This window comes from Rousettus aegyptiacus, unplaced genomic scaffold (assembly GCF_014176215.1).
Source record: "Rousettus aegyptiacus isolate mRouAeg1 unplaced genomic scaffold, mRouAeg1.p scaffold_m13_p_16, whole genome shotgun sequence".
NCBI classification, from domain to species: Eukaryota; Metazoa; Chordata; class Mammalia; order Chiroptera; family Pteropodidae; genus Rousettus; species Rousettus aegyptiacus.
Window position 1 is genome coordinate 10,292,304 of NW_023416291.1, and position 12,285 is coordinate 10,304,588.

Consider the following 12,285-nt stretch of genomic DNA (forward strand, 5'->3'; position numbering starts at 1 on the left):
TAGAACACTGATACCTAGTAAACGATAAAAGTGAAATGTCATGTTATCCCTTCTAAAAAAGATATCATCAATAATTAAAAAATAAATGCAGGGTATCTAAAAATATATTAGAAGTTTAGAGAAAATTGTAGTCTATACTGAAGGACTTATAGTAAGATTTATAATACAGATATATACCATTTTCTTGGATGACAAAACTCGGTCTTAAAGATGGCAGTTCTCACCAAGTGAGTTGATATATCAAATTTAAATCAAAATTAACATTTCGTAAAACTAGACAAGCTCGTCCTCAAATTTATGTCATCACGAAACACTCAGAACATTCAGGACAAATAGGAAAATAAAAATGAGTAAGAAGAGGATTCAACCAACTAGAGATTGTGACTTATTACAAATACATAGTAATGAAATTAACGTGATATTGGTACAAATGAATAGACCAATGGAACAGAATATAGAGTTTATATAAAAAAGACTTAATTATATATGGAGCTATTGATATATGACAGGTAGCATTACAGAACAGTGCAGACGGAGTGGCCTTTTTAATATATGGTGTAAGAATAGCTATCCATACAGGAAAAGTTGAAATCGGACCCCTACCTCACACCATACACACACGTAAAAATATTTCAGACACATTAAAGGCCTAAATAATAAGTAATTTAAAAGAAAATATTTTTCAGGCATGTATAGGAGTTAATTTTACCTCATTAGATAATGAAAGATTTCTTAAACGAAACAGATATCTACATGGCTTGCTTCCCCACCCAATAAGTTGTCTTCTCTGATGTCATCTGATCACAAAGGCCTGCTTCGACAACCACATATAAAATGCTAGTCCCATACCCAATGCTTGACATTCTATCATCATCCTAATAGCAATTACTACCACTGCTGAGGTGAGGACAGAGGCTGTGTCTACTGTGCTCACTCCTCTATACCCTAGGACCTACCACATAGCCTTCCCTCAGTCACATCTGTAGAATTATAAAAATATCAAGAATAGATAAATATTTGCAAATTTACCACACTGAGTTGAAATTCTTCTGTACATTAAAAATCACTGTAAACATAAAAGTAGGCAATATCTGGAAGAAAGTATTTATGTCTCTCATAAGAGAAAGACTTAAAGCCCAGAATATGTAAAGATATTTATGCAAATCTGTAAAGAGAAAAATAATTTAAGACAGAAAGCATTTAATTATACTATCCACAGAAAAGAAAACTTCGTTGACAGAAAACGTATACCTCGTTAAGGTATACATAAACACTCTCTTGACAAAGGGCAACTTTGTCAAACCATCCTGTACTAATAAATTTGACTGAAAGACACGCACTACTTGGGGAAATCAAATGAGGTTTACCTATCTAAAGCACAGAGAAGGAAGTATTCAAGATATACCTCAGCGATCTCAGTTACAGTCTTCAGTACGGACAGAGGTTCACGTTGACCAGTTGCAGACCGTAACGCATAAATGAGATGAGTGAGGTCTCCTTAGCTTTCTGTTAGCATGACATCTGCCCTCCAGATCTGACATAAATAATCCTGGAGCAATCCTGCATTTAAACTAATCTGGGTAGCTGATAAAATCACCTAATCTGGGCCAGGTTCATCCATCAATCTCAGAAGTGTACAATCTATAATTTGATTACAAGTTGCCCTATATTGTGCCTAGACATGAACGAATCTTCTCATCCAGGCTCCCCAGGCCAACACGGTCTCATCCAAGGCAGAATCCGAAGAAAAAACACATTCTTCATAAACACTACAGAACAATTTTCACAGTTGACCACACATTAGGCCATAAAGCTAACCTCACGACTTTTCAAAGATAAAGTACAGTACAAATCATGTTCTCTGACCACAACGGGTTTAAGCTAGAGTTTGAAAATAGAAAAATTAAAAACTCATTGGTCAAAAAATAAAAAGAAATTTAAAAATTCTTATAGATGGATAAAAACAAAAACACTGTATCTACATCTATGAAGAACTGCTGAGGCCTGAGAGGGAAACATACATCCTCAACTGCTTGTGCAAGAAAAGAAGCAAAACTAAAATCTAAAGAGTTAATGTCCAACGTGAGAAAGTAGTAACAAACAGTAAACCTAAAGAAAGAAAATACAAAGATAATTCAAAGAAGGAAACAGAAGACAAAGATGAAATAAAGATCAACAGCATTAAGTCAGATCTTTGAAGGATAACAAAAGAAAAGGAAACCTCTGGTAATACTGATGGCTAGAAAGAGACCGAGAATGCATTAATAGCATTATAAATGATAAAGGAGACATAAGACGAATGATGTAACTGAAATTAAAAGACAATAAGTGAATATTATCAATAATTTTCTTCAAATTTAATTGAAAACCTAGGTGAAATAGATGAATTCTTATAGAAGGGTAACAAAACTAACCCGTAAAGACATACCACACCTGGCTGGCTCTGTAACTATGAAAGAAATTTGAGAATTGTAAACTTTTAACAGAGAAACACAGACCCGGATGCTTTTACAGCTTAATCTTACAAAAACTTTCGAAGATTAATACAGTTGGAAATTTGCATACCCTACAACCCACCTATTCTACTCACAAACATTTAACTAAAAGAAAGGCTTACACATGTGCACCATGAAAGGTCCACAAGAACGATCAGAGAGCAAAAATTACCAAAAAAAATAATAATAATAATAAAAATTCTCCCTTCACCTGGAGAATGTTAAATATATTGTTTTATTCACACCACGGAGTGTTAAAATGAAGCAACTATAGCTACACGCAACAGCAGGCATGAATCCTACATAATGTTAAGTAAAATGGTCTCAGAAGCCTTTTAACATGATACTCTCCTCATGAAGTTCAAAAACAAGCAAAAGAAAACACACGCACTAAATTTCTAAAAGGCAAGGGAATAATAAACACTTTAAAATTCAGGTTTATAAGATGTAAAGGGAGTAGGTTTAAGACTTCATGGGTGTCTAAGACATTATTTATAAACAAACAGGCAAATTTTTTTTAAATAGCCACCATGGACTAATGATGATTTTATATCACGAACCTAGGACCACAATGAATGTAATTCCTTATGCCTGAGATCCTGAAGGAAATAAAAAGAAGTGATTGTCTCTTCTCGTCTCACAGTAACGAATCCCAACCAGCTGTTTCACACAGAGAAACGAAAGCAGTTAACGTTTCATCCCTCTCAAGGTGACAAATATTTAAGATGGATAACATGCACAGGTTGGAGAGGATACGGAGAAAAAGAAAACTGAATATTGATCTGAGAGCGTGCATTTATACAACAACTTTAAAGAGCAATTTAGAAATGTCTCGAAAACTTAAAGTTGCACTTGCCCTATGAATTATAAATTTCAGTTCCAGAAATCTACCTTAAAGAAATTCCCATACAAGTGCTCAAAGGGGACAAGTTCACACAAGAATCTTTCATTGCACTAATGTTCATAACGGCGAAAACGTGGATACAGCCTAACTATTCATGGTAAGTTTATTCCTATAAAATGTGATACAACTGGTAAATGTGAACTAAATTTGCATGCATTAGCACCACAAAAATATAAGCTTAAATGGAAAAAAAATCAAGTTGCAGTAGGATGTACAGGGTGTATCGTGTACACTAAAAGTACACAATTTTGCGTATCATTTATGAATTCATTCCACATGTAGGAAAAAAAACGAAAACAGACATGGGGGATATAACCAACTCCGGAAGAGTGGTTACCTTTGAGGAGGCCAGAGGAGAAAAGATTACACGGATGAGGCTCTGCTGGGTTCTTTAATGTTTTACTTCTTTCAAATAAAAATAAGGGGTGAGGTCAAGGCGACACGGCAAAATAACATCTGCAAAATCCAAACTGTGTACCCGGTGTCTGTTATATCACTTTATACTTTTTTTCTGTAGGTTTAAAGTTATTTTATCAATGAGGCTTAACTGAATTATAGGACAAAATAACCTGACATCTCAAACTCTACCCCAAGTCCCAGTGAACGCCTTCGCTTCCGGGAAGGATCTGTAGCGCACACCAGTAAGAGCATCGGGGAACACCGGAATCAGAAGATGTGCCCCGTCCCGTCTGGTTTTACTACTCGGCTAAGCCCAGATTGCGACATGGAAGACATTTGGGAAGAGTACTTAGGCTCCCGTAATGTAAAATTTTATTAATCACCAGGGAATGCCTGAAAGTACTTTTCTGCAACAGATGGCTGAAGTTATATTAAACCTAAACAAACTAATATCATTCATAAATGAGCAATTTCAAGACGCTTAGGTACAGCAATTAAGATCTATAATTTTTGGTGCTGTGACTTTTTTTCCAAAATGTGTAAACTCCAGAGAAAATATTCCGAAGCAATGAAAGAAAATTATACTATAGATATAAATATGGGTCACATGTACAACTGAAGTACCATAATTATTATGGTATTTCCGTTTGAAAAATTCAAGCTATAAAAGAATCACGTGCCTAGGTTTCTATCATGGTATTGAGTCATTACACTATAACTACAGGCAAGTCTCAACTTAGATTTCCACTCCTTGTTTTTTTTAAGAAGCAGAAAATCTTATAATCTCTGAAAAGGATACACCCTTCATCACTGAGAGCATATCTACAGTATGATTTATGTCAGCATTCACTAATTTGTTAGACACTGTACACTTCATACTTTGCACTGGGAAAGTACTTATTAAAGGAACTGCCCAGAGGATAGTTACAAATAAAATAAAAGCATTTACAAAAGGAGGGAAGGGTGGAATCTTTGTCTCCAGCATAAACAAACTCACTAATTTTCTCTGTTAAACAAAAAGTAATAAACTGTGAATTTAAACATGGCTAAATTCAGTCATGAGTTATAGGAAAATCTTAAGGTAAAATTCAGGGCCAGAATTCGCCAAAACAATTTCTATAAAAAGGCTGATTCTGTCACGAAGAACTATAAATAAATTGTCAAGCAAGTCAAGAGAAAGTAAAATTATTTTGCTAAAATTAGATTACTTTTCAAATCTTTCTATGTTAGTAAATACTTGAATTAATTTCGATAATCAAATTCTTGAACATCCTTCGAAGGCATAGAAATGGCAGACATTTGACTGCATACAGCCCTTAGATGGGAACACTACTTTAGAAGAATCAATCCAATTCATTGGCCTCGTCAATCTACGCCTCTCCCTTGTACTACAGCTGTCTATTTATTCCTTCTTAACTAAACGTTTAATGAATATTCACTATGTGCCAAACATTATATCAGGTGAGGATATTTCGTGGTTGATGATGAGGATGATGACGATGATGATGATGTGTCATGTGCCTGGCGCTGTATGAGCACTTCGTGATCCCTGTCTTTGTGAAGTTTACCATCTAGTAGGGAAGAAGCAACTAATAAAACGATTGCAATTATAATAAGTGCTAAGAAGGAAACCTGCAGGGAGTCTAAATGACAGGGAGACGGTCTGAAAGTCAGGGGTCGTGTCCCTAAGGAAGTGCAGACACACTCCCGGTTTCCGCCAACCACCCCTCTTTCTCTTGCCTCCGTTGTCCAATACTGCTTTTCTCCGAAAACCAGTGCTACACCCCTAAAGACCTTACCCAGCATTTTCCTCCCTCCTACCCCTTTCTCTCCTGTGCCCTGGCCCAATTTTCGGTTACGAGGCCCTGTTTGGCCTCCACCTTCGTATTTAGGCAAATATATCTTATCCATCGAATATGCGAAGACTCGCGGGAGTGCCCGTGCACAGTGATTTCCCTGCTTCACACAAATCAAAGCAAAGAGAAGGCAGGAATTGCCCATTGAAAGCTACCTTTCCCCGAAATTCGTATTCGCCACTTCTATCTCCCAGTCTGTTCTCTTTCACTGCGAGGAATAAAATGAGAGCGGGGGAGCAGGAAGGAAGAAGGGGCGGAAAGACGAGAAACAAAGAAGAGAGAGACGGGAGAGATGATAAGGCACGGGCGGAAACTTCTCTTGGTGATCACCTTCTGAAAACTCTGACCGCCTTTCTCTCCCTCCCTTTTTTCCCTCTGGTATTTTTTATTCAGTGTATTTAAACTAAAAATAAACAAAAACAGGTCACCCATGTCTCCCCTTCTCCAGCTCTGTCTCTAGCAACCATCGATCCGTTCTCTCTAGGTACGAGCTCAGTTTCATGCATGATTTTTAGATTTCACAAATACGAGTGCTCGTGCGGTATGTCTTTCTCTGTCTGACTCATCTCACTAGCATCATGCCCCTGAGGTCCATCAATGTTGTTGCAAACGGCAAGATTTCATTCTTTGCTCATGACTGAATAACATTCCACTGGATATATGTATTGTATCTTCCATACAAAAACGGACACTTAGGTCGCTTTCACATCTTGACTACTGCAAACAAGGCTGCAATTAACATGGGGGTGCATATGTCTTTTCGAGTTAGTGTTTTCATTTTCTTTGAATAACTACCCAGAAATGGAACTGCTGGTTTTTACGGTGGTTCTACTTTTTTGAGGAGCCTCCGAACTGTTTTCCAGAGTGGATGCACCAGCTGACATCCCCCCCAACAGCGCACAGGGGTCCCGTTCCCTCTTCTCCACATCCTCGCCAACGCCTGTCATTTCCTACTCTTGTATCACCTTTCACCCCTTGTATTCCTTTCGATCATCTTTGGTTTTCCGTAAGCATTAAGGCTCGATTTTAAACTTTCACCATGGCATTCACAAACTCCTGACTACGTGCAGATTACATCGTAATGCAAAAGCCAGCCCCTGGATGCAGGAGGCACTCTGCAGTACTGAGGCCGCCATGTCCCTTCATTCTAAGCAAAGCCTACCGAGCTTCTCATTTCATACACACTACACATGTGGAGGGGGGAGACAATGGTGCCCACACTTCTGCCAGCCACCACTGGCACTGAGATGCTACTTCCACTGAATTTTATATCCCAATTCTGCCTTTACTTCTTTTTTTTGTTTTGTTTTGATTTTCCTCTCCTTTTCATCCCACTGGACGCTGTCCCAACCTTGTTACACACGCCCAAACAGCAACCAAAGTTGTCGGCTTACACGTGTGTGGCAGACTAGTGTGAAATTTTGGTGCGAAAGAGGTTGAAGGGGGTCCTTGCATGTCAAAGCAACACAGGGGACAACTTGTAATTAAAAATTAGATACACTTATTTTTAAAGTCTCTTAGCCATTCCTGACACTGGAGAGTTTTGTCGGCCAACCTCCTTCCACGTAGACCACCAGCCATCGGAAAGTTGCTGCTCGTGTCTCCATCTTCTCTGTCACTCTCAGGCTGCCCAGAGAAACCCAAACTTCTCATTTCATCACACAGAGCAATCCGTTTGTGTTAGCCTCCCTCCTCGCCAGTCTGTTCTCACAGTGAGAGACACCATTTCACAAACCAAATGGCCCACCCCGTTTGTCTCAAGAAATGCATTTGTTTAACTAGAAGGGAATTCTTTCCTAGCTCCTAAACTAGCAGGTCCTTTTTTCCTCTTTATTATAATTTGAAAGCATATTATAAATACAAATAAAAAAAATAAAGCAAAAGCTAACCAAACACATCAATCTTGAAGGAAGGAGTAATATTAAAAGGTAAAATAGTCAGTAATAAATATGTTTAAAAGTCCCGGCTAGTGCCTTATAGTATAATATACTCTATTGAAAGACTTATAATGAAATTCTCTCCAACAAATACAAGTTTTATTAAGCTTCTCTGTTTGTGTATACATATTTATGTGTGTGTGTGTGTGTGTATCTATCAGTTTCTAAACTAGTAATAAAATAATATATAGCATGACATAATGGGAGGACAAAAAAAAAAAAAAGGATATCAAGACTTTAGCTAATAGGCAACCTCAGAAAACAGAAGCATAATTATGACCCCTGAAAGTCGCACAGATTATACAAGTCTCTCTCTCCCCCTCCCACGCCCTTCCTTGTGTGCGTGTGTGCGTGTGTGTGCGCATGTGTGTGCTGGGTGTAAAGGTGGGAATGGTAAGCATGAGAACTGCTCCAGTGGCCACTCGAATGGCAACCATACAAGACACATCCATGTGATACATCTGTTCTGCCTTTCACTGAAACTCTGAATTGATCAATCTGCCAAGCCAACAAGCAAAGCGCAACCCAGCTGTAGGGCCCATCCAATCGTCCAATGATCACACACACGGCATCCTGTGAAAGAACCAAAAAGGAAAGCCAGGCTGGACCTAACCAAGACCCTGTGCCATGCTATGGGAAGGTGTCGATGAACCTAGAACACTTTTTTATTAAAAAAAAATGAAAGAAAAAAGTATCAAGACTTGACAGGTGTTCATGAGAAGACCGACAAATAGGGGGAAGACGGTACGTTCAGCTGACTCAGAGTGAGTTTAACGTCCTGAAACAGCGCAGGTAGTTACATCATGCCTGGGGATTACATACTCAAATGCGGCATGATTGACGGTGACTTAAATTTGGAAAGCTCTAAATTGGAAGTGAGTTTTTAATTTAGCAAAGAAGCCTTTTTCCTTCCATTAATGTCAAGTCAGAACACAGACATTTTAGTTAAATACCCAGTTGCAACATTCAGGGCATTTGTCGAAGCTAGTTATTTGATCGCCTTTTTGTGGCTTAGGTTTTTTAATAAGAATGGCCGGAAATTGGATCAACAACAGCTTTGAAGTTTTGGTATTCGACATGCCAGTGATATAAGGGCTCAGACTCTACCTATTAGTGTCACATATCATTTCCTAGCAAAGTGAGTCAATTACAGTTTGCATTTTAAGACAGGGAAAGGAGGAGGGAAGAAAGGAAGGAGGGAGGAAGGAATGTTTTAAAAAACATGTATGTAGCTAGGTGTTTTAAAGTCACTTTAATTGAGGATACCATATGTGAGAAAAAGCATCCCATTAAAGGTATTACCTGCTTTCCCAAAGTTTGCTTTATGCCACCACATTTTTTTTTTTTCAGGAAGAAACCTTGTTTTCATGAAGTAAAACTGGTCTATAACATTAAGTAAAAATTTCAGGTGTACAATATTGTACAGTGTATGCTACTTCGCTTTCGTGAAGAACCTACATTAGTGCCTGTTTTCACGAACTGAAAAAAATCTGGAAAGAATTTCCACTTTTACCAAAAAAAAAAAAAAAAAAAGGTGAAAAGCGAAAATAACACCCAGCGTTTGCTTTTGCAGGGGGCCATGACAGAGGCAGCCCACACCCCGAGCAGCCAGAGGGGCCCGCCAAGCTCTTCTCCTGGGAAACACGAAACACACGCAGCCTCCCAGCACCAAGCCTCCACCGCTCTGAACTGGGTCTGTGAGCATCCGCGCTTCACGTCCATTTGATTCGTGCATCTGTTAGAAACGTGCGTCCGGAGGTAAGTGCTTTAAGCCCTTTCGGCTTGCAATCCGTTTCACACAACACTCTGCTTTGGGGTAGCGGGGGAAATCTGTACAATAACTCATGTTTCTCCGACACGTTTTAAATATAAGAGGAATAAATTGGAGTCGACCCATTTTATGAATTTGACAGAACCAAAATAATTTAGCTGTTTTAAAAGATGACGTACAGGCAATCTACGGAGTTCAGTTTTCCACAGAGACCATTTTTCAGATGGCACATTTAAGGAAATGGTAAATCAGAAAAAGGTATTGCTGGCCCCCCCTTCAATCATCCTTTTCCCTCCTTTCGCTGAGTATCTTTATTATGTTTTTGGTCTATTAAAATCCTCCAACTAAATCTACTTTTTATTAAATTGCTTTACAATACGAATAATACTTTCGTTAATGAAAAGGTCCTTTCTTTCATATATAACAGTTTAAGAAAGCAATTGTATTGAAGAAATTCATGCTAAGTAGGAATGGCTGATACAAGTCCAAACCCCCAAAAGTTATTATCTAGTTAAAATCAACCTGTGGCATGTGTAGGAAGATTTGTTATCTTGGCACAAAAGCATTCAAAACACCCCTTGCCTACTCAAATGGAATAGCCTTTTACTTCAGGTATTCTCAGACTAATTACACAAGAATTCGCTAGATGCTCTAACAGTTGCTAACTGCCGCTGAAGGGGACAACTGGCCCCTCGGTTTTCGCAGCAGCGTGTTCCTGACTCCACGGCACCCCTACCCCTCTTCTTCTGCCCCCGCTGTCACCGAGGACAGGAAGTGGATTTTCAGCCCTCGCTTACTCACTCAGGAGTTAGGGTCAGCAAGACCTGCCACCATTTCTTTCCGCCATGGCCGGGTACGAGATACAGCCTGGTCACCCACATGCCCATCTTGTTACTGAAGTCCCAACCCCACGACACGCTAGGCCAGCCCCCGGGAACACGTTCCTGCCTCAGTTCCTCTGCTGCCTCCCCTGACTGCATCTCTCTTGTGAATCCCTTGAACTTTTTATCACTCTCGGAATCCAGGGTCCTGTAAACATCCCACCTACCACCTTGACCAAATCAAACACACTCAGCCCCAGTCTGTCGCGTGGCGCTAACACATCCTCATAAGGTTATGAGGAATTCATGACCTCACATATACGAATTACTCAGCACAGTGCCTAACAGTATGTAAAAGGTCCATGACTTCCCTGTCATAGGAAAATGTTAAGTATAAAATCTGTACTGGGCCGACAGTTTACTCAGTAAGTGCTGATTAACGAGCTTGGTTTCAAAATCCCTAAGTAATGTATTTTTGTCTTTTCTGTGTTTCTCCGAGACCAAAAAAAAAAAAAAAAAAATCCGAGATTTGTGAACATTTAAAATGACATTAAAATATTCTGGGAAGAAATGGCAGTGGAGGCACGGTTTGGGGATCTCTCCGAATTCCCTAGATGAGCAACAAGCCAAGGCCCAAAAGCCACGGGTAGTATCTACAACAAAATGAAGTGAGACGGCCTCCTTAAAAAAAAATCCCAAAATTGCAGAGCATCAGCAACAGTTCAGGAGAAAGCAGAGCAAAGACAGGGGCTGCAGAGGACCCTGAGAGCTGGAGAAGCCGAGCACGGCCCACAGGCTCCCGGAGAGAAGCTCAGCGGGGCCAGCTGTAGGCAGCCATCAAACCTGCAACTGGGCTTTGCAGCCTCCAATCCGCGTGCAAAACGAGGGACCCCAGGAAGCTGTGACAGTGCCGGAGAGATGGACCCTGCAGATTCCTGAAACCAACCAAATGAAGCTGCCTTCCAAGGCGAAGCCCTGCCCTAAGGAGAGACTCAAGGGCAGAACGTCGCCTAAAGAGGAAAGGCCAACAGAGGTGGCAGGTTGGCCGGGGAGCATGGCCGGCTGTTCTACAGGGAGCACCCAGAAAGCCCCACCTGTATCACCACACAGGGAGATGAGAGAGTGTGTGAAAGTTCCTTCAAGGGGCTTAAAGTAACACAAATTTATTATCTTACATTTTTAGGGGTCAGAAAGTCAAGGCCAGCCTTATCAGGCTGAAATCAAGGTGTGAGCAGGGCTGGTTCTTTCTGGAGACTCTGGGGGAAATCTATTTCCTTGTCTTATTTAGCTCTGGGAGGCTGTCTGAGCTCCTTGACTCATGGCTCCTCATATTACTCCAATTTCTTGCTTCGGTTGGCATATCCCCTAGTCTTCTCAGATCTCTTGTCTCCCTTATAAGGTCCCTTGTGGTTACAGAGTTCACCTAGATAATCCAGGATAATCTTCCCGTCTTAAAATCCTTAGCCACATCTTCGACGTTCTTTCTGCAATCCAAAGTAACGTATTCACAAGTTTCAGAGGTTAGGATGCAGACACCATTGCGGGAATATTATTCAGCCTACCGCGGGGAGCAAGTGAAGACTAGCCCTTCTGTACAAAACGCAAAGGAAGGTAGGTATGCCTCCTACTTGCTGAAAGCTGGTCATCACGATCACATTTCCACTAGGGTTTAAACTAAACTAGTTCCTCGGGGCTCTCGAAAAGTGTTGAGAGTTTTGAAAACAGTCAATGCACTCCGAACTTTATATCATTGGAACCTGAGCAGATGTTTCAAAGATGAGAGGACAGTTTAGGTTTAAGGCAAAATTCTATTCGTATCGATCTATTTCGAAATCTGCTATTTTCCTGAAAAGACACTTAGGATGCCACCACATCATGCGCCAAAATGAAAAAAAAAAAAAAAAAAGGAAAAGAAATACACTGTCCATGGAAAAACAGCATGTTTACTTTACACCTGTACTAAAGGCTGTCAAGACATAAAGAACATACATTTATGAACCGGAATTTCAAATATCCTTCCATTGCTGAGCACTCATAGGTTAATTAAACATCTGATATGATGTACAGACAACTGTTCACTGACCTCCAGTCCCTATTACAAA